Here is a 6,847-nt window from a genome sequence, read left to right on the forward strand (position 1 = left end):
GGCCCGGTAGTCCCGTGGCCGCCACGGGGGTGAAGATCGTGTACCCACCCTCGACGGGTGCGCGCCCGCGCGCCGCTCACACGCGCACACGGATACGCACGGACACGCAGGGGCACGCACCCGCACGTCGAGAGGGATGGTTCGCGAGGGGGAGCGGGAGAGCAGAGGGGCGTGGCAAGATGAATGATCGCAAGACGCAGAAGTATTGATCCCGGCGACTGTAGTCGTGCTGGCCCACTCGCTGCTCCTCTCTCTCTCTCTCTCTCTCTCTCTCTCTCTCTCTCTCTCTCTCTCTCTCTCTCTCTCTCTCTGCTTTACTCTCTTCTGCGCTTCTCTTCTAAAGCTTCACAACACCCCCTATGCTACGGGAATCCTGTGTATCGGGTGGCGCAGAGGTTGAGTTCAGGGTCATTCGCGTAGACCCTTCGGGTGGTTACTTGCTACTGTTCGATCTTTCCTTCGATTGTCACGAGATGAATGGAAGAGAGAGAGAGAGAGGGAGAGAGGGAGAGAAGGCAAAGTTTGAGCAATCGAAGCGAAGGAAACAAGAGAAACGTACAGTGACAGGCTACTGGCTGTTCGCAGTTTGAGTCAAGTGAGCTCACAGACGCGCAAATCTCGGTTGAAACGCAGCGTGACGAGGCTGCGAAGCCTCAAACTCCGTTGAAGGAACTTTTGCCCGTGCACCGGGTGCACCGGGTGGTCCAATTAACGTGGATCTACGAATGGCGAACGGCACTGGGCTTGGGGTTCGACGTCGAAGGTATTGACGCCTACGTTATGACACAGTTTCGTTTTACATAATCGAAGGAAGAGTCGATAGGAGCATCGCGACTGAGCGTCTGCTGCTGCCGTAGACGCATCCCTCCGTCCACCTCGGGGTAAACGGCTTGACGGACGATCGAAGGTTACAGGTGGTCTCGCTGGGACCGGCGGCTGCAAAGAATTCCGCATCTCTTTACACATAGGGACATGTCCCTAGTCAAGTCGATTCGTGAAGACTCGCGTAGATTCGAAACGCGGCTGGCGGGTCGAAGCGAGAACGAGGAAGGAAGAGGAGAAGGAGACACTGGTAGTTTCCCTAATTTTCCCAATTTTCCCAATTTTCCCGGCTTCCCGATTGTCCTCGTAGGGAATTATCCAGGCGCCCGTGCCTGCGTCTTCACGAGACACGCTGGACAGAGCCCGGACTCTCGGTGCTGCCCCGAAAAATAATGAGCAGCAACATTTAGTTGGCCGGATTCAAGATGCTTCGACGAAGAGTTCCCAAAAGGTACCCAAAGCCAGAGGAGTGTGTTTTTTCTCGAACGTCTGACCTCTGTGACTTGAAAAGATTTCACAGTGGTACACCCTGAGCCTGAAACCCAGCATCCTGGAGACGGAGCTTTGGCACATTGAACGGCAACATTTTGGCAAATTTCTAAGAACTCTATCGCTGGCATCTAGCGCAGCCTCCAGCTAAAACGGTGACAGTAACCTTAGCCCAATCCACGTTGAACCTCGGGCAAAATGAAGGAACGAGAAAGAGACGGTGGAAGGCAGGGAAGGCAGGGAAGGCAGGGAAGGCAGGGAAGGCAGGGAAGGCGTGGAGATAGATCAATAACAAACCATTATGGACCCTCGGGCCGCACTTATATGTACAGACCTACAGCTGGCTTGGCTCCACTCGGCTCCACTCGGCTCGGCAACCATCGCATTTCTACCTATGCTTCCTTCATCTTACCCTCTTGCCAACTATCTCTGCTCAGCCTCCTGCCCTCCTCCTTCCCGTAGCCCCGTGACCAAGCCTTTCTCGCGTAGATCCTCTGGACCGGCAAGTCCTTCCAACGTTCTTCTAACGTTCTTCCAACGCACGTCGCAGTCAAGTGCTGACGTTCAAGCTGAATTCGTTTGACGATTGCAGATTCGGGAGGAGGCGGCGGCAGTAAATGAAAAGAACTCGACTCGTGCGCGACACGCTGCACGCTGCACGCTGCACGCTGCAAGGACTACTACTGCAGCCGTAACGCAAGGGACGCTTTTCACGGAGGCCCTGAGGTGGTCAAACCACAGATAAATGCTGCTCCTAGATCCGGCACTTGGATGTCCTTGCAAAGTCCAAGAAGCCTGCTGCACGCGCGTCCGCGCGCAATTGCCCTCCCCACCCTCCTTGACCGTGGTGCCGCGCGGTTCGCGGAATCCGCCTAGGCTAATTGTGCATTGCCGGGCGCACGTGTGCGCGACTGACGAACCACGTGCAGCTACGAGATGACGGATAAACGACAGATAAGTATCATGGAGGTTCGAGCAAGAGGGCGACGTCCGATAGGAGCAGCGGAGAAGGGGAGAAGGGGCGAAGGGGCGAAGGGAACTGCGCGGAGCGGCGAGACGGGGGATTTCGCACGACTGATAAGATCCTTATCGCACTTCGGACATGGACGTGCCTTCAGAGTCATCGAAGACATCGTTTCTCTCACCTTTCGTAGACGATGCACTTCCGGCGACTCTTCATGTATCCACACGGATAAAGGGAATTCACAATCAATTAAACACCAACGAAATTGAAAGACGTGATCCGTGGGCCCGACAAGTCCCTTCAACGCTGAGGCATCTCCTGGCGAGAAGATCCTGGCGCAGGAGACAGCATGGAGGAGCAGGCCGAGAAGGAGGAGAAGAGGAGGAAACGTCTCGAGGCTCGATGCGGCCGTTCGACGCTTGACGCCCGGCGCGTGCCTGGCGCACTTCTTTTTTAAGGATTTTACAGAAAATGGCGATTCCTGGTCAAACGACCGAGCGAGCGACGAAACCTTCCTTCGAGTCCTGGAGCGATCCTTTCGCACAGGTCACGTCTCAAGAGACTGGCTCCTTGGCTATTCTCTCTCTCTCTCTATCTCTCTCTCTCCCGCCCCTAGGGAAAGGCTCTCAGATCCTTGGTCGGTCTTCCAAGAAACAGGTGACACCCGACTGAAAGAGTCGTCATCTAATCCTTATCCAGCGTCTTTTCAGTCGGTTCGACCGGAAGCAATTCCAATATATCCACTGGACTAGTATCTGGACTAGGGGATGAAGGCCCAGAATGGCGCCCCCTTTTAACGCATAACTGCTGCGAACAATTACTTCTTCGCGAATTCCACGCTTATTCCAATCCGTCACACACCGATTGCACTCTGGTGCCAAAATTTTCACTTTTTCACGGAAAACAAAATGAGAATCCTTTTGTCTCGTCTCTTCGGCCGTTGACGACGTCACTAATAACAATTGAAGCACAACCGCAGGATCGGAAACGAGTTCACGATTTCTTTGAAAATTTTGACAACGCGTCACGTCCGGCGACTCACTATCCGCGAGCGGCGAGCGGCGGCGTGACATGGCGCGGCGCCCACGATCGAAGCGCGACTCCGGAGCAATCGGGTGTCGCGAAGACAACGGGTGTCTCCCAACGTCTGGGAGGCAGGACAACTCGAAAAAGACGAACGACCGTTTAAGCCGAGAATCGAAGGAACCCGTGGTCGAAGTCGCGGACTGAGGATCGGGAGGCCGGCTCCGTCGGTGGACTCGAGGTCCGAGAGGTCGGGCGCGCGCTGGGTTGCCGGCACCGCCGGCGACGGCGCGATTCGTCTGGCCGCCCCGCAATCGCGCAAGCGGAGCACACCAGGGGAGGGGGAGGGGCCTACAGTCACAGTCGCCGTCACCGTCGTCCTCGAAGCGCCGAGGGCGCCACCGCGCGGCCGCGCCGACGACGCCGACGTCGACGCCCGCGGTCGATAGTGCGTCGCCGTGGGCCAGCGTACGCATCGCGCGTAATGTGTACCAGATGAAGGGGGGCTGAAAGGGGGCTGAAAGGGGGCTGGGGCGCACAGGAGGGAGGGAGGAAGGGGGAAGGGGCGCGCAGGAGGGAGCGAAAACGACTTATTCGATCTGGGCAACGCAACCTGCATCCGTGGACCATGTAGCAGCAGCGTGTGCAGAGGAAGCGGCCAGGAGAGAGAAGTAGAGATAGGAGAAAATGAGGGTGAGGATTGATGATAAGAGAAGTCAGCACGGTCCCAACAGGGGGGGGTTAGTGGAGGGGGGAGGAGGGGGGTGCAGGCGACGCTGCCCAGTCATTCATTGATTGCACCGTAGCGTAGCGCAAAGACAAGACGGACGGCGTGCGTGCGTGCGTGCGGGGCCGCGTGGCCGCGTGGCTGCCTACGTCAGAGGGTGATTGGTCGCATGGGCGGGAAGAACATGTCTGCTACCCTTGAGGTGGCCGACTAACCGAGAACCGCATTACTAATAAAGTAATAAAGCAGGTAAGTAAAATAAAGCAGCAAAGTCGGAGAAGCGAAAAAAGAAAGTGAAAAATGTGAAAAAATATAAGAGTCCACAGCGTGGCCAGCGTGAATCTTGCAGCGAGTGCGGCGAATTTCGTGCGATTGGCACGCGGAGCTGGCGTCCAGAAGGAGTCGCTGGGAATCGAGGAAGAGACTCCGAAGGCGAAGTGATGGGGCGAGCGAGCGTCTACGCACAGACGGGAATCCGGGAATCCGGCATTCCCGCGCTTCTCGCTCGCTCGCGATTCTTCCTCCTTTTGTCAGCGAATCTTCCTGCTTATTATCTTTCAGCGTGGATTCCCAAGGGAGGCTCCTCTAATCGCGTAACTAAACTTTCTTCTTCCAACCCTCCCCGCCCTCGGGAACTCTCGAATCTCTTGGCCACCCTCTTCGCGTCCTACCTAAAACGACACCTCCAACGACACCTCCAATGACACCTCCAATGACACCTCCAACGACACCTCCAATGACACACGGCACCAGGACAATCTTTCCCAACGCTCACGTTCCCGTCTCCTCCAATATCTTCGGCTGACTCTGGATCCGAAGGAAAGGATCCAGGAGCGAGCCGAAGCAACAGCAGCACAGGGAGGGAAGCCAGTCTAATTAAGTTGGTGGGAAGTTTATTAAGAGCGAGACTTAAAATAGCAGGCGACACAGAGCCGAGGAATGTAAGGGCAGCCCACTTTTATTGTCGGTCGAGCCCTAAGATTAACTCGAGCTAACGCGGAGGCACAATCGCTTTCGCTTTCGCTTCGACACAAAGGGGGCCAAGTCCATTGACGCGCCAGACCAAACGATCAGCAATTTCGAAAGCTCCACCCGAAATAGAGTCCATTTCCAAAATGGCCTTCCCGCCTCGCCGTCCTTCCTGATCCTACTTCGGCCGCCGCCTCTCCTCCTGGGAAAACGCTCTGCACTTGTCGAGGCCAAAGGACGCCCCGTTGAAACGCGCGGGGGCAGCCGATGAGTCGGTCAGGCGGCGGAGCAGCAGGCAGGCCGCTCGGTTACACGCTATTAAAATTAAAACGACAACAAAGGGTCAAAGCTTAAATGTAACCGTGGCTCCAGCTATTTATAAAGATTAACTTGCTCTCAAGATAAAGGAGCTGTGCTAAATTAGCAGGCTAATCGTAGTCAGGACTGAGAGGAGATTCCAGTCTATCCGAGGGGGTTTTGGTCGCTTGGGGTCCGACTGTACCCCTCTTCCCTAACCCGTATCGTCCGCCAAACAACCAAACTGACTCCGAACGCTCCCGTCGCCGTCGCCGTCGCCGTCGAGGTCGATCTCGAAATCGACAAGGTCGCCGTGCGTCAGGGTCGCAGTGAGGCACGTTTCCATACCAAGACGCGTTCGGGTTGAGCTCATGTAAATAGTTTATTGGTTCTCCGCGAAGATCTAATCGATTGGTCTCGTGGCCCATGACCCCGCGCGCTTCCTCCTCCGCAGCAGGAGCAACTTCTTTCTCGTCCCGAGTCTGTGCAATAGTCGTCCACGTGTTGGCATTCCCCTCCTCGCCCCTCGCCCCTCGCCCCCTCGCGCCTTGACACCCCTTATCATTATCAAAGACCAACTGCACTGCACGGGTGTCCCCCGAAATACTTAACGGCGACTACAGTCGAATCGCTGGAACAGCGCAGCCTAGTAGTGGCAGCTATTCCACTTCTGCCTGCTGCAGTTCTCCCTCCTCTGTTGTGGCAGCTGGAGGAAACCCTGACGATTCCAGAGTGCATTCGAGACCAGAATCGAAGAGCAGAGCTAAGAGGAAGTCGAACTGTCAATGGATCGACGCATCGAGTTATGACTCCTGTGCAGCACCTGGTGACCTGACGACCTGACGACCTGATGACCTGGTGACCTGGTGGTCTACGCTCACATTCAAGTTTTGCGTTCGCTCTAGCCTCTTGATACTTCGTGATGCACATAAATGCAGCTGCGAAGTAGCCAACACGTCCAACACGTCCAACACTTTCCGATAAGACTGATATAAACCCAGCCGGTTTGAGCGGGGATTTTGAAGAAAACTAAATAGGACACACGCGGAAGCGAAGCGATCGATCTATCGAACGAACCAATTCGATTTTCCAGATTTCCCCCAAATCAATACGTACGGAAAAAAAATACTATGGATCGTTTCAAGATCTTTTGTCGCGAAAGGGACTAAAGACACAAATAGGAACTTTTTTTAAAAAAAACTGTTTGCAATGCTGCAATAACGGCTGAACCAGAGCGGGCCTCAGGGATGCAAGTGAGCTGGGTGGGAAAGACGAGCGAATTCAGAGGGTGAAGGGCGAATGGCCCACTGGCCTTGTTGTACGTGGCTTCAGAGCGACTTCTGCGGACCTGTGACAGATGGTCACTGCACTGGAAAATTAAATCAATTTTTCAAACGCTCCTCTGGGATCTCAATCAGCTGGCAGGTCGTCGGAGCTCCGTCTCTTTCCTTCGTCATCACTTGCGTCTCCTCACTGAGCTCCATTTCTGGCTTCGCTTTATTATGGCGCTAATTACGAAACGATATTTCCAGAAGGGAGGAGGAGTGGGTGCGGGT

At 55.2% G+C, this 6,847-nt stretch overlaps 1 protein-coding gene across 4 annotated transcripts in view; it reads right to left on the bottom strand.

Moving 5' to 3' along the window:
- The window catches only part of LOC107273310 (serine/threonine-protein phosphatase 4 regulatory subunit 1), an 83,369-nt gene that overhangs the window by 70,943 nt on the left and 5,579 nt on the right, over positions 1-6,847 (bottom strand). Inside the window, exon 1 of one of the 4 annotated variants that reach the window (XM_015751402.2) lies at positions 2,457-3,535. The exons of the other annotated variants lie outside the window; for them this stretch is intronic. The gene's annotated coding sequence lies outside the window, so the exon portion shown is untranslated. Of the gene's footprint in view, positions 1-2,456; positions 3,536-6,847 lie in introns of those variants that run through there. 4 annotated transcript variants of the gene reach the window in all.

Source organism: Cephus cinctus, unplaced genomic scaffold (assembly GCF_000341935.2).
Source record: "Cephus cinctus unplaced genomic scaffold, Ccin1 Ccin1_scaffold0091, whole genome shotgun sequence".
Lineage (NCBI taxonomy): Eukaryota > Metazoa > Arthropoda > Insecta > Hymenoptera > Cephidae > Cephus > Cephus cinctus.